Raw genomic sequence first — 15,748 nt, forward strand, 5'->3', positions numbered from 1 at the left:
GGGTAAAATTGATTGGGTATATTAGCAATTGCAATTATGGATATCTAATCTAACGGGAGAAGTTATTATACATAAGTGTAATCCTTATGCATGGTACATAAGTCAATAACATCCATTAGATTGAGCATCCACATGTAATAATCCTAGCCAATCTCAACTCACACACTCACACCTAATCTCACACCCCCCAAATTTCTCACGTACCCCTCAAATTACTCGTGCACCCCCAAATTTCTCGTGCACCCGCCAAATTTCTCATGCACCCCCAATTTCTCGCGCACCCCCAAATTTCTAGCGCACCCCCCAGATGACTTGTGCGCCCAATTTTTTTTTAACCCCCCATATTTCAAGCCTAAACCATTTTGCTGTGGGAATGGTTTCAAAAATATACACTACAAAACCATTAAGTGCATAAGATGGTTTTGAAGTACAACCTATAATTAGAATCATAATTGTTTTTTTTTGGTACAATTATAATCATTATTTAAAACCAGTTAAATGGTTTCAGATAGTTATACACTAAAACCATTTGTATTGTAAAATGGTTTTATGTGTGTTTTTATGGTTTCAAAAATTCTGGAAACCATTATGCTGGTTAAATGGTTTCAGATAGTTATACACTGAAACCATTTGTATTGTAAAATGGTTTTATGTGTGTTTTTATGGTTTTAAAAATTCTGGAAACCATTATGTTGGTTAAATGGTTTCAGATAGTTATACACTGAAACCATTTGTATTGTAAAATGGTTTTATGTGTGTTTATATGGTTTTAAAAATTCTGGAAACCATTATGTTGGTTAAATGGTTTCAAATCACAATTATTGTTTGTATTCTAATTATAGGGTTGTACTCTAAAACCATCTTATACACTTAATGGTTTTGGAGTGCATATCTCTGAAACCATTCCCACAACAAAATGGTTTAGGCTAGAAATGTGGAGGGGACCAAAAAAATAAAATTGGGGGGCAAAAGTCATATTGGGGGTGTGCGAGAAATTTTGGGGGTGCATGAGAAATTTGGGGGTGCACAAGTAATTTGGGGGGTGCATGAGAAATTTGGGGGTGTGCTAGTAATTTGGGGGGTGCACAAGTAATTTGGGGGGTGCACTAAGTAACTTATGCATGGTGCATAAGGATAGTTTATGTATAATAACCAATCCCGTTGTGTTTTTATTTTGGCTAAATTGCAGTTTTGGCCCCCCACGTTTCATAATTGTGCGATTTTGGCCCCCCATATTTCAAATGTGCGATTTTGGCCCCTCACGTTTCATAATTGTGCGATTTTGGCCCCCCACGTTTCAAATATGCGATTTTGGCCCCCCACGTTTGCCCCCTTTTGCATTTCTTGGTCCCCGTTGACTATTTTGACAAAAAAATTGATGACATGGAATATTTATTACACGTGTCTTAATTGTATTGGCCAACCAAAATTTATTATTATTTTTTTTTTTAAAAAAAAGGATAGGTCACGTGAAACCAATATAGCATAATCAATTCTTGAAACCTATCATTTTTTTTAAAAAAAAATAAATAATAAATTTTGGTTGGCCAATACAATTAAGACACGTGTAAAAAAATATTCCATGTCATCAATTTTTTGGTCAAAATAGTCAACGTGGGGGGCCAAAATCGCACAATTATGAAACGTGGGGGGCCAAAATCGCACATTTGAAACGTGGGGGGCCAAAATCGCACAATTATGAAACGTGGGGGGCCAAAATTGCACATTTGAAATGTGGGGGGCCATAATCGCACAATTATAAAACGTGGGGGGCCAAAACTGCAATTTAGCCTTTTATTTTTGAATCTATCCATATATAGTGAGAGTGAAGACAATGCACCAATGACCAATGAATCAATGATAGTTATGTAACCAAAAAAAAGAATCAATGATAGTTAATACTACCTCATTTAGTAGGACATATTTGTCCATTTGTATGAAATAAACCAATGACCATACTTTGCAAAATGGCTCATTCTAGCATGGGAAAGGGTGGTAGGTCTCCCATGGTGGGAAACAAATGTTAACCTTTAGATCACAAAGGTATACAATAGGCTATAATAAAGTGTCCACACCATATTTTATCCTCTTTCGTCAAAATCATTTTTTAATTTATATATTATTATTAAATTAATTATATGTTATTATTAAAAAAAAAATTATATGCCAAAATTTTATTTTAATTAATATAAGGTGGAAAAAAAATCTGAAAAGCCTCATTGTACTTAAATAATCTGAAAAAAAATAATTATATCTGTTTTTATACTATTATTAAATTAATGTTTATTTACTGAAATTTTATATTCAATTAATTTTATTTTGGTTGTATAATTTTTTTTCTCTTTTAAATACTGTTGTTTAGCAAACTTTTTGGCTAAAAAACATACATTTATATTATACATACAAGTTTCTTACGCGCCCTATCTTTTGTCATCCGTTACCTACGAGTTTCTCACGTGACCTATTTTAACTCATCCGCTACCTACGAGTTTATCGCGCGCCTTATTTGTACTCATCCGTTACGTACGAGTTTCTCGCGCGCCCTATTTTTACGCATCCGCTACGTACGAGTTTTTCGCGCGCCCTATTTTTACCCATCCGCTACCTACGAGTATCTCGCGCACTCTATTTTTACCCATCTGCTACTTTCGAGTTTCTCGCGCGCCCACAACATTTTTTTGGTACATTATAAAAACAACATTTTAATTCATAATAAAACTATATTTAAATTACTCGCTAAGTTTTTTAATATTAAATAGTGTATAATTAAACATAATAATATTTATTTAAAAAAATAACAATAAGTAATAATCCGTTGTATGTAAGATAAAAATAAAATCTTGTAAAAGAAAAACAAAATAAGAGAGGGGTGGGGGGGCTTGCGTTGGAAAATGTGGTACGCAATAATATTAGGGTAAAAATTTGAATTGGTATCAATTGGTTAGCTCTAGCATTTTTACATTTATTTATTTTAAATTTTTTTAAACGATAATAAATTATAAAAGGTAAAATTGGGTTTTAGATAAAATATCAAGGGTAAATACGGTAGAAACAATAATAAGCTATAAGTTCATAAGCTAATTTAAATAACGTTGAAAAATAAGCTATAAAGTCGTAATATAAGCTATATAAGTTGTAAACTCTTGGTGAAATATTAGAGTATATGTATTAGTATTCAAGTCTAACTAAAATGTACTTAGAATTAGTTAGTTACTGTATCTTCTGATATGACACTAGTCTTTAGGAGTTATTTTCAACCAGTGATGAGCTGGCACTGAGTTGTTAGGATTGGCTGAGGTAGCACTGCCAGCTGGCAAGATTGTAAAACTCTATTAATATAGTCCTTATCAGTGTAATGTGTAAGCTTTGAAGAACGTTTAATAACAATGAAAAGTTTCACAGAAAAAGCTCTCTATATTTCTAATATGAAATGACCGTTATCACACTAAACTTTCTTAGTTGTTTGAGTTTATAAGCTATAAGCTAAAAGTTAGTTTATAGCCAAACAAATTTTAAATTGGATTTTTGGTCTTGACAAACAGATCCTGAGTAAAATGGACACAAGAATACAGTGTACTTGCAAATTATACAACTAAAATGAAAATAAATTGAAAATAAAATTCCAGTAAATAAAAATAATTTAATAATAGTATAAAAATGATATATTAAATTAATAAAACGAGATATTTAATGCAATGAGACTTCATATTATTTGTGTTTCATCTCTCAACACCTTCTCTATTTCTAAGTTCGATTTATAGTTTTTTTTTTTTTTCCACATTTGTTATTGTACATGTACACTTTGACGTGGAATATATATTATATTAAAATAAAATTTTGGCGTATAAAAATAATTTAATAATAAAATATAATTAATTTAATAATAATATATAAATTAAAAAATAATTTTGATGAAAGAGGATAAAATATGGTGTGGATACTTTATTATAGCCTATTGTATACCTTTGTAATCTAAAGGTTAACATTTGTTTCCCACCATGGGAGACCTACCACCCTTTCCCATGCTAGAATGAGCGCCTTGCAAAATTAGTCGATATTTATTTTGAAGAAAAAATGGTATCCATATATCAATATTGTTGGGACCCCAACATTCAAAAAGCATCCACACAGGTTTTGTACACATGCATGCTACCCTCTTGAACTCGGATACAGATTTACTACTGTCAAATTAATGATGCAGTTTGATACATTAATTAATCACGGATGTTAATTTGAGATTCGACAGCTAAGATTTAAAATATAATTTCATAACTTAAAGTTATTTTAGTACTGATAAGAAATCGAATGGTCCAGATCAATTACAACACTTTATTGTAACTCTAGAAAATCTAATCTCCTTGGAGTCTCGTTCCAATTAGTTTTTCTACTGAATTAAATCAACCGACAATTTCATTTCATTAATTAAAATTGCAAAACCTCAATCTATATTATATCTAATGAGAATAGTTACTTTAAAATTTAAAAATATCTCAATCATATATTTAAAGTTGCTCTCAAATTGAGACTCTATTGTATTGTACTCCTTTATATATTTTGTGATAGAGTGCATGTAGTATATAAATAATAGAGTGCATGGTGGTACCACTTTATATATTTTGTAATAGAGTGCACGGAGTATATAAATAATTGAGTGCATGGTGGTACCACTTTATATATTTTGTAAAAATTTAAAATTATTCCATGCTACATGAGGTGAAATTCATGTCTCATAGTCATAGCAATCATAATGGTCGCAATCGTAACGACCGCATCGACAACTGCAACAACAATTTAAAACTATAATAATAATTTATAAAAAAAACATGGTCGCGGTGTAAGGCAGGTCTGAAGATTTGTTGCGGTAGCTAAATAAGGGATTGAGATTATGTGCAGTCAGAAAATAGTGATTGTAATGCAGTCGATGGCCATTTATGGACCATCAGATATTAAACATGTTAAATTTAAAGTCTGAAATTTATATTTATAAATAATTAAAATCCGACCTTAAAATTTAAATTGTCAAATCTTAATTGAATAATCCAAATATATTGCCTACATATAGTGTGATTGCATTGAATCCAAATCCCGGTGGTGGAAGATGTGTAGTATGATAAGGTCATTCTTGAAAATGCTTTGATGGTGAAGGCCAAATTGACTCTAGTGAATGGTTAATGAAAATGCTTTCCCTAAACAAGTGACGGTGGTGAAGATGTAGTATGTATTTTTATTTTTTTTATATAATGATTTATCTATGTAATTATTGAGGTGTATTAATTTAAGTTGCTTTCTCTGTATAGAGTATACTATTGGTGTCAAGTGAACTGAGTGTTGAGACGAAAATGTTTTTCCTACTATAAATGAATAGTCAGATTTATGGTTGATGGAATATGATGTGATTTTTAAGTTAGTGGGGAAAGATATTTTTAGGGGTGTTCAAATTCAAACCAATCTAAATAAAAACCGTAAATTGATCCAAAAAATTGAAAACCGCAAAAAAAAAAGAATTTTTTTGCATGTGTTTGGATGTCCTTTTGTAAAAACTGATGTAGATGTACAATATATTTTCTTTAAACCCTAGAGTTGATCATGTTAATCATCAAGAAAATACTTTAGCCATAAACGGAAGCGTACCTGAGTTTGATTTCGCCATATGTGATGATCAAAGGTCACAGGTATGTGTGATCTTCCAACCGCAGAATACCTTATTGGCTCCTGAAACCTCCTCTGATGGGGATGAAGAGAGAACCTTTTGTATGAGCGTCGTTTTTACATTATTCTGCAATTGGGGACCATAACCCCTGTTGGATATAAATTTGGTATTTATCAATTAAATATATCTGGTGGGTCCAACATTTATTTGAAGGTTATATTGTCAAAATAAAACTTTCAAATCCTGTGTCGAGGTTTAATCATATCGAAGCAAAGGAGCGCTTCGAAGGCTTTGGGAGGCGCATTTGGTTTTGGTTTTGTCAGGAACCCGTCGAAAGCATAGAATCGAGTCGGAGGGCAAGTTGGGCCAGGCCCAAAAAAGAAACAACAACGGCCCAATAAGCATTGGCGCGCGCTGAAGGAATGAAGAGTGAAAGTGGAGAACGTGGGTCGACGTGGCAAATCGAAGACCGTCTAGATGATCAAGATGCAGTTACCACTTCGTTGTAGTATACTCAGCGTTCGAACGAAAGGAATACCTGAGAAGAAATGTATGTTTTGTGAACCATCTATTTGTAATTGTTTTACATTCAATGCAATTTACTTTCCAGCGATTTTCTTTAGTTTAATTTGGATACTTGTTTGAGAAACTGCTGTTTCGAGGCGATTCGAACTAGTTTCTCTTATGTTACTTGAAAACGATTTCAACTTTTAAGTGTTTGCTTTCCTCCTAAAGTGAACATTCAAACATTTTTCTAAGTAAACAAAACACAAAATTGTCCTGAGATTTACTAGTTGGTCTCGCGAGTTTAAATACTTAAACTAGCGGTTGTTTACCAAATTTCCACGTAAACAACCCCTATAAATAACCTTAGGGTTATTTCCTATTTTTAAATTTTCTAATTTGGCCCCTCATCAAATTAGATATTGATTTATGGTATCTACACAATAAATTGTCTTTCATGATATTTATGCTTTTAGCCATAGACTTATATATTATTAATTAGACCACTGATGCTTTGGCTAATTACATAATGGCCCTAACACATGTAACATTACAATTGTGACCCAAAAATCCTAACAATCTCCCACTGGTCACATATGTAATTGTACATGTGTTAGACTTTATGAGCTCAAAATTCGCCATTATATTCCTTAAGCATATCCAAATTATCTCGTCCATTAGTCATGCCAATATATAGAACCAAGGTGATTTTCGTTACATTAATCATAACTAAACCCATCAATGATCACCAATAGTGACACAACTAAATGACATAGATCCATCATGAAATGTATAGCATGAAAATCACATGAAATTGGTCTGTATATGTCGATTTTCAACTGGTCCTCTTTAATCCTTAGTGAGATCAAACCTTAACCAAAGTCAGAGTGTAAAAATACCAAAACTTTATTTCTGCAGAAAATATTCTTAAGCCTTACTTGAACTGAAGTGTGTCTATATTATAAAAGCATTAAAAATAACAAACTCCCACTAAAACTTAATATCACTTAATGACTTGACACCCATACGAGCAATATGTTCATGGAGCCTTTTGGGTGAAAAACTTTAGTAAGCGGATCCGCAAATATGGAGTTTATACCGATATGCTTTATAGACAACCGTTCACTCTGAACTTAATCTTTAATAACAAGAACTTGATCTCTATATTCTTGAATTTGTCGAGTTCCTTGTTATTGAAAATAGAACTAATAATTTATTGTCACAAATAACTTTAGTGCAGCCCCGTGACAAAGTTCTATAATCAGATGCCTCATGATATGTTATCTTTGCATCCAACAAAATCGGAGTCAGTACACCAAATGATCTCAAAAAAAAACTGACCTCCAATACATGAGCATGTAGTCTTTTGTTCTCTTTAAATATTGTATGACCCATTTGGCTACTTCAAATGGTCTAATCTTAAATTTCTTAAATATCTGCCCAACATCCAAAAAAATTGTACGTGATCACTGTCGTTTCGCGATCAAAATAAATTTTAATTAAGAAAAGTAGTAACAAGGTAGTTAACCTTGGTCGTCTCACAAGGACCTCTAATTTAATAATTAGTAAAAATAAGAACAATGAATAACACAATTAAATATGGGGTTTTGGGTTTGTTTAGATCGAAAGAGTATTAGAAATTCAATTGATAAAAAGACGATCAATCCATTGGTTTTAGGAAAACTTCGTTATGATTCTATCCTCGGTTCACATAAAATATTGTTTATATATTCATGCCTTGGTTGGTTTATAAGACCGATTATACAAGCGATAAACAGTTTATACGAATTCATTCGATTAAGCAAAGAATGTGTTCAACTAACCATGAGTAGTGAACAAGCGTCACTTAGAACACGGTTTGTATCATGACAGATTTCGACCAACCCTTTTTTGCTAAGCGCGAAAAAACCTATATCAATTCCTATTCGAACTAGTCATACAAGCGATGAATCAATCCGAAAAGTCTCACAATATATAACTCAAAATAGAGATTAAGCATCACTATATTCGAGTTTCATAAATAAATAAAGAGCATGAATTGATAAGAGAAGACAATAAATAAATAAACTGAATTACTATTAAGAATTGAACCTCAAGAAGTCATGAACGATGTTCCCGTATACCAATGAATCAACCTAGGGTTTTTAGGCTTCCATGAGAGCAAAGCAGCCCTTCTTTTCTATTTTGCGTGAATTCAGAATAATGAACCCTAGGCTGCGTTTTTTGGCTTTTATAATACATGGGAAACGGGCTCTAAAAGTATCGGGCCGAAAATTAGAAGTTTAACCCGAAATTACATTATTATCACTGAGTCTGGAACATAAATGTGAATAAACGACTCCTTTTAGCTCTGAACTGGATTTCGACATCAACATGAAAGTTGTAGCTCTTTATCTTAGCTTTCCAACACATCTTCCCGCGCCTCAATCCGATATCCGTATCTCAAGTTATGGTCTGCGCAATGAGAAGGTGTCAATATGTCATTAAATACGAAAATTGGTCAAATAAATTCATTAAGGCTCAATTGTGACCCAAAACTTAGAAACATAATAAAAACTCGATATTATTGTAGAAAGACTACTAATATGCTAAATTATAATACTAGAAAATATGTGCCAAAATGCACTGATCAGTACGCAATACCTGAATGCATACAAAACTGAATATACATTAGACTCCCTACTACTTATCATAAGGAATCTTCTGCATTTACTTTTCTTTAAAGTTATTCATAGGGCACTGTTTGAGACTAAACTTGTCTCCCTTAGCCACATGGTTTACCGTCTTGTCATTGACAAACAAAACCAAGAAAATATATTTGCTCCCACACAACTCATGATATATACAGTCATCAACCAAATTCACCTCAAAACCGAATGAGATGATCACTTGATGAATTTTGAAATACCATAATTGAGATGCTTGCTTGAGTTCATATATAGATTTCTTAAATTTGCAAACCATATATTTTGAATCTTTTGAAACAAAATTTTCCAGCTGCACCATATACATTGTTTCATTAATGTTACCATTTAGAAACGTTGTCTTTATATCCACCAGATGTAACTCAAGTTCTAAATGTGTCACCAATGTCATTGTGGTCCTAAAAGAGTCTTTCGAAAAAACCGAAAAGAAAGACTCTTTATAATCAATGCCTTCTTTATGTGTAAATCCTTTTGTGACAAGATGAGCTTTTTACCTCTCCACATCGCCTATCGAATCCCTCTTGGTCTTAAATTTTTATTTAAGACCAATGAGTTTTGCACCTTATGGCAATGAGAAAATCCCAAATGTCATTGTCATTTATGGAATTTATCACTTTATTTAGGGCATCGATCCACCTTTGAGAGTTAGAACTTTCCATTGCTTGATGAAATCTGATTAGATCATCATCCATCATTCCAATGTTAACCTTATGTCCCTGGATAAATACAATAAAATCATCTGATATTGTATTTCTATTTTCTCTCGTGGGTCTCCTGAATGACATATGTTCTTGAGGTGTAAGAGTTTGTTCATCTGAAACAATTTCTTGTATGGGGAGTTAGACACTTGTGGGAATATCAAAGTCTCTAACCATATCTTCCCCTGCAAACTCAACATCCTCAAAGAACCAGCATTTCCTTATTCAAATACCAAACTTAATTGTGGGATCATAAAACATGTACCTCTAGATCCTTTTAGAGTATCCAACTTATGCCTCAAGTCCAGTTTCTTTTCATTTGGTTTATAAGACTCTTCTTTAACTGAACAACCCGAAACTTATAAATTATACAAAACCGAAATTCAATTTGACATTAGCCAAAAACAGAATGAAACTGAAGACATGAGCAAATGAAAAAAAGTAGTGAATAATCCTTGTCAATGATCAAAATTCCAAATACATTATTATCACACCGAAATAACTGAAACCGCAAGCCTTAACTTTAAAAACTAATTAACTGAAACTATAAAGTTATTGAACCAAAACGGTTTAACAAAATCTAAATTATCTCATCTTAAATTTGAGGCAAAACTGAAATTGGCCATAGACCAAACTTTGGAATGAAACAGGCAAACCAAAAATTCTATAATAATTTTAAACTGAAAGCATGGATGCACAATACCAAACTGAATCCAAACAACACAAGAAAATAAATAAACTAAAGCTGCATTCTTTCAAACTCAATCAACACCAAACAATGTATATCTTTATTTATTTGATTTAATTACTTTAATAAAACTGAGTTCAATTTGAATAAGAACAGAATAGCTGAAAATCAAATTTATTAAGCACTGATGCATAAACCAAAACACTATTAGCATAGGATACACCGAACATGGCAATTCCAACAACATTGACTTGAATTGTTTTGTCGTCAACCACATATAGATGTATCTTTCACCATCACTAAGTTGCCGACAATTCATAAAACATTACATAAACACACTGTTGTTAGTTGTGGCACCAGAATCTATCCAACATATGTGTGTCTACATACCAAAGTTAAATCAACCTGAAAACAAACCAAATACATTCCCTTAACACGTCATGTTTGACGGTTAAAGTAATCCTTCTTTACCCTTTAGCTCCACAAAAGAAACAACTATTGTTACCTGATTTAAATTATTTATGTTGTTCCTTTTGAGGCATTGTATCCGCAGCTTATCCTTATACTTTATTGAATTAAGGTTTCCCAAAAGCATAGTATATCAGACTTTTCGTTCTTGAGAACCCTCTTTTCAAATTTGCTTAAGATAGTCTGCCCTAGAATGTTCCCATAGTGGCCTCTCTTATGATCATCGAACATATGCAATTTAACCTCTCCCACCTTACAATTTCCCTCTTTTGTTTAGAGGTACTCTCATCCGTACGAGGTGTGGGAAAATCAATCCTTAATGCAACGCTGAGATCCATACTTCAAGAATTATCAAAAGATTTACTTTCTAGAACTTGAAGTTTGAGCCATTTAACTAAATTGACGTTGGAAGTAACTTCAACATGTCATTCATAACCGAAGAGAGAACAAAAATCAAGCAAAACATGCTCAAGTAAACCTCAAAATAAAAGTAACTTTAAATTCAAATAAAGGTAAACCCCATTACAAGATATCGGGAATCCATTAACATTCTATCTTTGGACAAAATATTAACTTTTCAGTGATACCTTGACGCAGTAATCAAACACTGATAATAAGAACATGTCAAATAACAAATTTTCCTTTGGGCCAATTTATTATTCACATGTAAAACCGAATAATTATCACACGTTTATCACCACAGGTGCACTTATAATTCTGTAAAATAGTTACCTTCCTTTGGGCCGGTTAAATATTTACATAAGTTACAAGCACACAACCTTTTATATTTCAAAATAAGTGTTTTTTGAAACAAACACAATCAACTTAATTCATTAATTATAATATGTTCAATACAATGAGGGACATAATCAAAGAAAGTGCGACAAGGCCAAGAAACGGCCGCCCTAGCTAAGGTATGGGCCGCCATATTCGCTTGACGCTTTATAAACTTGATCTCAAAGTTCGGATTACACTGTAACAATAAATTAATTGACAAAATAATAGAACTCAATTCCGATACTCCTCTATGGCTAGTTTGTATAGCATCCACTACAATTTTGGAATCACTTTCAAAGATAATGTTAGACCACCCTCTAGTTGAGGCTTCGCGAATTGCTTCCAAAATTGCCATGGCTTCACCTTCTAATATTGAGAGGTGATACTTGTTGATGTTTGTACCTGCTGCAACAAAGTTGCCATTAGAGTCACGGATGCACCAACTCCAGCCGGTATGGCCAGATGTGTTGAAGAAGCTTGCGTCAACGTTGCATTTCCACCAACCGACACGGGGTTGCTGCCATCGTTGAAGTGCATGAACTGGCGTAGAAATGATGCGCGTCTGCTGCTGCTGTACATCATTTGCAGCCTGCCATTCTTGTGTCATGTGGACAGCTCTCATTGCTATGCTCTTCGCCGTGTCCTTGAGTCCGTTCCAAACCCAATTGTTACGATTATTCCAAATACACCAAGCTATTGTTGCAACGGCTCCTACAACATTAGGAGTCTCATCCCTGCAAATATCAAGAAATATAGATTTTACATTATTAGTATGTTGCATCCTTGGCTCAATGACTCCCCTCAATCCGGCTTCAATCCACACACTTTTACTCTCTCTACAACCAAAGAAAACATGCCAGTCATCCTCCTCAATTCCTTCACATATAGGACATTCACTTGGGCACATCACATGACGCTCCCGTAAGCGAGTTCGGGTCGGTAAAACACCTCGACACACTCTCCACATTAGATGTTTATTTTTTTGGGGCTGTTTTGATACGCCATAGTGACCCCCATTCCTTTTCTAATGTGTAGTTTTGTTCAATTGCTCTATTTTTTAGGTAAGTCTTGTACCCGGATTTCACTGTGTAATTCCCATTATTTTCAAATTGCCACAGCAAATAGTCCTCTGTCACTTCCTCAAGTAGCGGTATCCTAATTATACTCTCTGCCACTGATGCTGAAAAAAGAGAATATAATTTCTGAGTATCCTATCTTTTAACTCCCTGTAATAATAAATTATTCACATTTAAATCATACATACTATGGTTTTGAGGAGCATGCATCCAAGGATTGTCCTCCCCCCGCAGCCATGGTTCAGACATGATATTGATTCTACTCCCGTCACCAATTTTCCACCTACATCCATTAATAAGAACATCACGTGATTTCCAAATGCTTCGCCAAGCAAAACTAGGATTTGCACCGATCTTTGCATCAAATAAAGAGGACCGAGGAAAGTACCTAGCCTTATAGATTCTAGCCACAAACGAATTGGGTTTTGACATAAAGTTCCATGCTTGTTTTGCAACCATCGCCATGTTAAAAGCATGAAAGTTACGGAAACCTAACCCGCCGTCAGCTTTTGGCCTAGCCAATTTATCCCACGCTAACCACCTAATCCCTTTTTTATTAGTTCCTCCACCCCACCAAAAGGAATTCAAAATTCTCTCTATATCATTGATTATAGAATCCGGGATCAAAAAAATACTCATAATATAAGATGGGATAGCCTGTAAAACTGATTTTATCATAACATCCTTACCCGCTTTGGATAGGGCTCTCCCTCGCCATGAGTTAATTTTCCTCCACATTCTATCTTTAATGTAACCAAATGTAGCTTTTTTACTCCTCCCCATCATAGATGGTAGGCCATGATATGTGTCGGTGCCCATCACATGTTTAACTCCCATAATGCCGGAGAGATCCTCTTGAGTCGCTTTACTCAGGTTTCTACTAAAATACACTTCTGACTTGGACAAATTTATTTCTTGTCCACTAGCTGCGCCATAAACATCTAGTAACGACATCATATGGGGGTGGCCTCAGCGATATTAGCCCTGCAAAACAAGAAGCAGTCATCAGCAAAAAGTAGATGGGACACCACGGGTGCCCCTCTACATATTTTAACACCATGTATTTCTCCTCTCTCTAAGGAATGTTTTATAAGAGCTGTTAAGCCTTCAGTTGCCAAAATAAAGAGATAAGGAGACAACGGATCGCCTTGTCTGAGTCCTCTTCCAGGATGGATAGGTCCGACTTTGTCAAAATTCATTAACACCGAGTAATTCACGGAACTAACACACATCATCATCCATTGGATCCATTTGTTTGAAAACCCCATCCGAAGTAGCATACCCTTCAAAAAACCCCAATCAACCTTATCATAAGCCTTACTAATATCAATCTTAAGTGCCAACTCCCCCTTCATACCTTTCGTTTTTCTTTTCAAAGCATGGATGACTTCCATGGCTGATGACATTCAGTCATTTGTTATTTTTAATTGTTATTTTAATGCTTTTTAGTTAGTTTTAAGGAGTTTTACATGGTCAAAGAGAAGAATATTTAAAGAAATTGACATAGCAAGAAGTTTGAAGACCAAGAAGAAAAATATTTAAAAAATTGAAAGTTTTTTAATCAATTGTATGCATGTGGCCACTGGATTTTTCGCGTCCTCATCCAACTCCCGTCGCGGCACGATTTGCCACTCTCTCCAGAGCATGACGTCAGCATGATGCGAGCAGTCCTTGTATTTTTCCTTTGATGAGGTGTCAGCATGCTATTGGATTGCTATTCCTTTTTTATTGTGTGGCACGTTATACACTTTGGAAGGCATATATATAGATCAGCTTTTTAACCTAAAGGGACAATATTCACGCAGACCTTGCAGACTGGAAAAATAGGAGTACGACTGTGACGAATTCTTCCATAGGAGTATTATTTCAAGGTGCTCTCACATGTACTATTATTTAATTGTTATGTCAATTATTATTATGAGTAATTAAATTCATCAGATTAAGGATTTTAGATGATTCTCTGTAGAACTATTTGAACCATGTAACTACGTGTTCTTATTTATGCAATCAAAATTAATAGTTATTCAGTTAATTTCGTGTTTAATGCTTTTCTATATTTGGCCAATATCGAATTGATTTCAAGAAATAATTCACTACTGACCCTAGGTTTTGTTACTAGAACTAAATTAACTATTTGCCAATCGTACTTGCTTTAGGAATAAAGAATTAGTTGGTATGATTGAGAATTTAACGTTCAATAACGCTTTTGATAATATTAGTTTCGCCTAAGGAATTAGGGTACTTTATTAGATAAAAGGGATCATGAGCCAAGGAATTGGACTTAATCTATTTTGTTAAATTATCGTAACTATTAGAGTTTGGTTGTTGAGAATTAGAACCTAGAGTACCAAATAGGGATACAGAGAGGATTCGAAACAATCCTTAATCGCTTCGCTCCATTAAAAAGTCTTCATCAATTTATTGCAATTTTTATTTTAATTATCTTATAAACCAAATATATGTCAAGCATACCCCCTTATATTTACGACCTAAATACGATTCAGTTGTTTTGTCGAGATTGAAACAATCCCTGCGGATACGAACTTTAAAAATTTTATTACTTAACGATAAGTTAGTACACTTGCTAATTCTGTCATCAAGTTTTTGGCGCCGTTGCCAGGGATTGTTGATTAATTTTGACAAGGCAATTTATTTTACTTAGGATTTTTTTTTTCTTGTTATTTTCATTTTATTCTTGTATATATAAAATTTTCTCTTTATGTCTTCTTTAGTTTGTTTTGCTACTGAAAATTTTCTCCAAGTTTTGTAGCAATGAAATGGATTGATAATAGATTGGTTGATAGTGAAGAAATAGGTATCATTTGTTATCAACTATGTTTACTATCTTATGAGCAAGAGAGGCTGGATGCAAGGATTTCAAGATTGAAGGCGAGAAGTTACTTTTGCGGGGAGAATAATCACAATGACTATTGTGAGAAAACTTGTTTAAAGGAAAAAGAACATCAAGAGATTAAGGTTGATTTCAACTCTCAACTCGAAAAGATTTTGGATGAATTTTTGAGGTCAAATCAAGGTTCATTTGATGGATTTGAAGTTGAATGTGGTAATCTTGTTGAAAAGGCAAATAAGTGTGAGAAGTTGGTTGAGATGGAGATGAAACATCATGCCATTGTGGTAGAAGAAGAAAATTCGAAAAACAAAAATAATGGCATGAAAGAGAA

This window comes from Trifolium pratense, linkage group LG6 (genome assembly GCF_020283565.1).
Source record: "Trifolium pratense cultivar HEN17-A07 linkage group LG6, ARS_RC_1.1, whole genome shotgun sequence".
Taxonomy (NCBI): domain Eukaryota; kingdom Viridiplantae; phylum Streptophyta; class Magnoliopsida; order Fabales; family Fabaceae; genus Trifolium; species Trifolium pratense.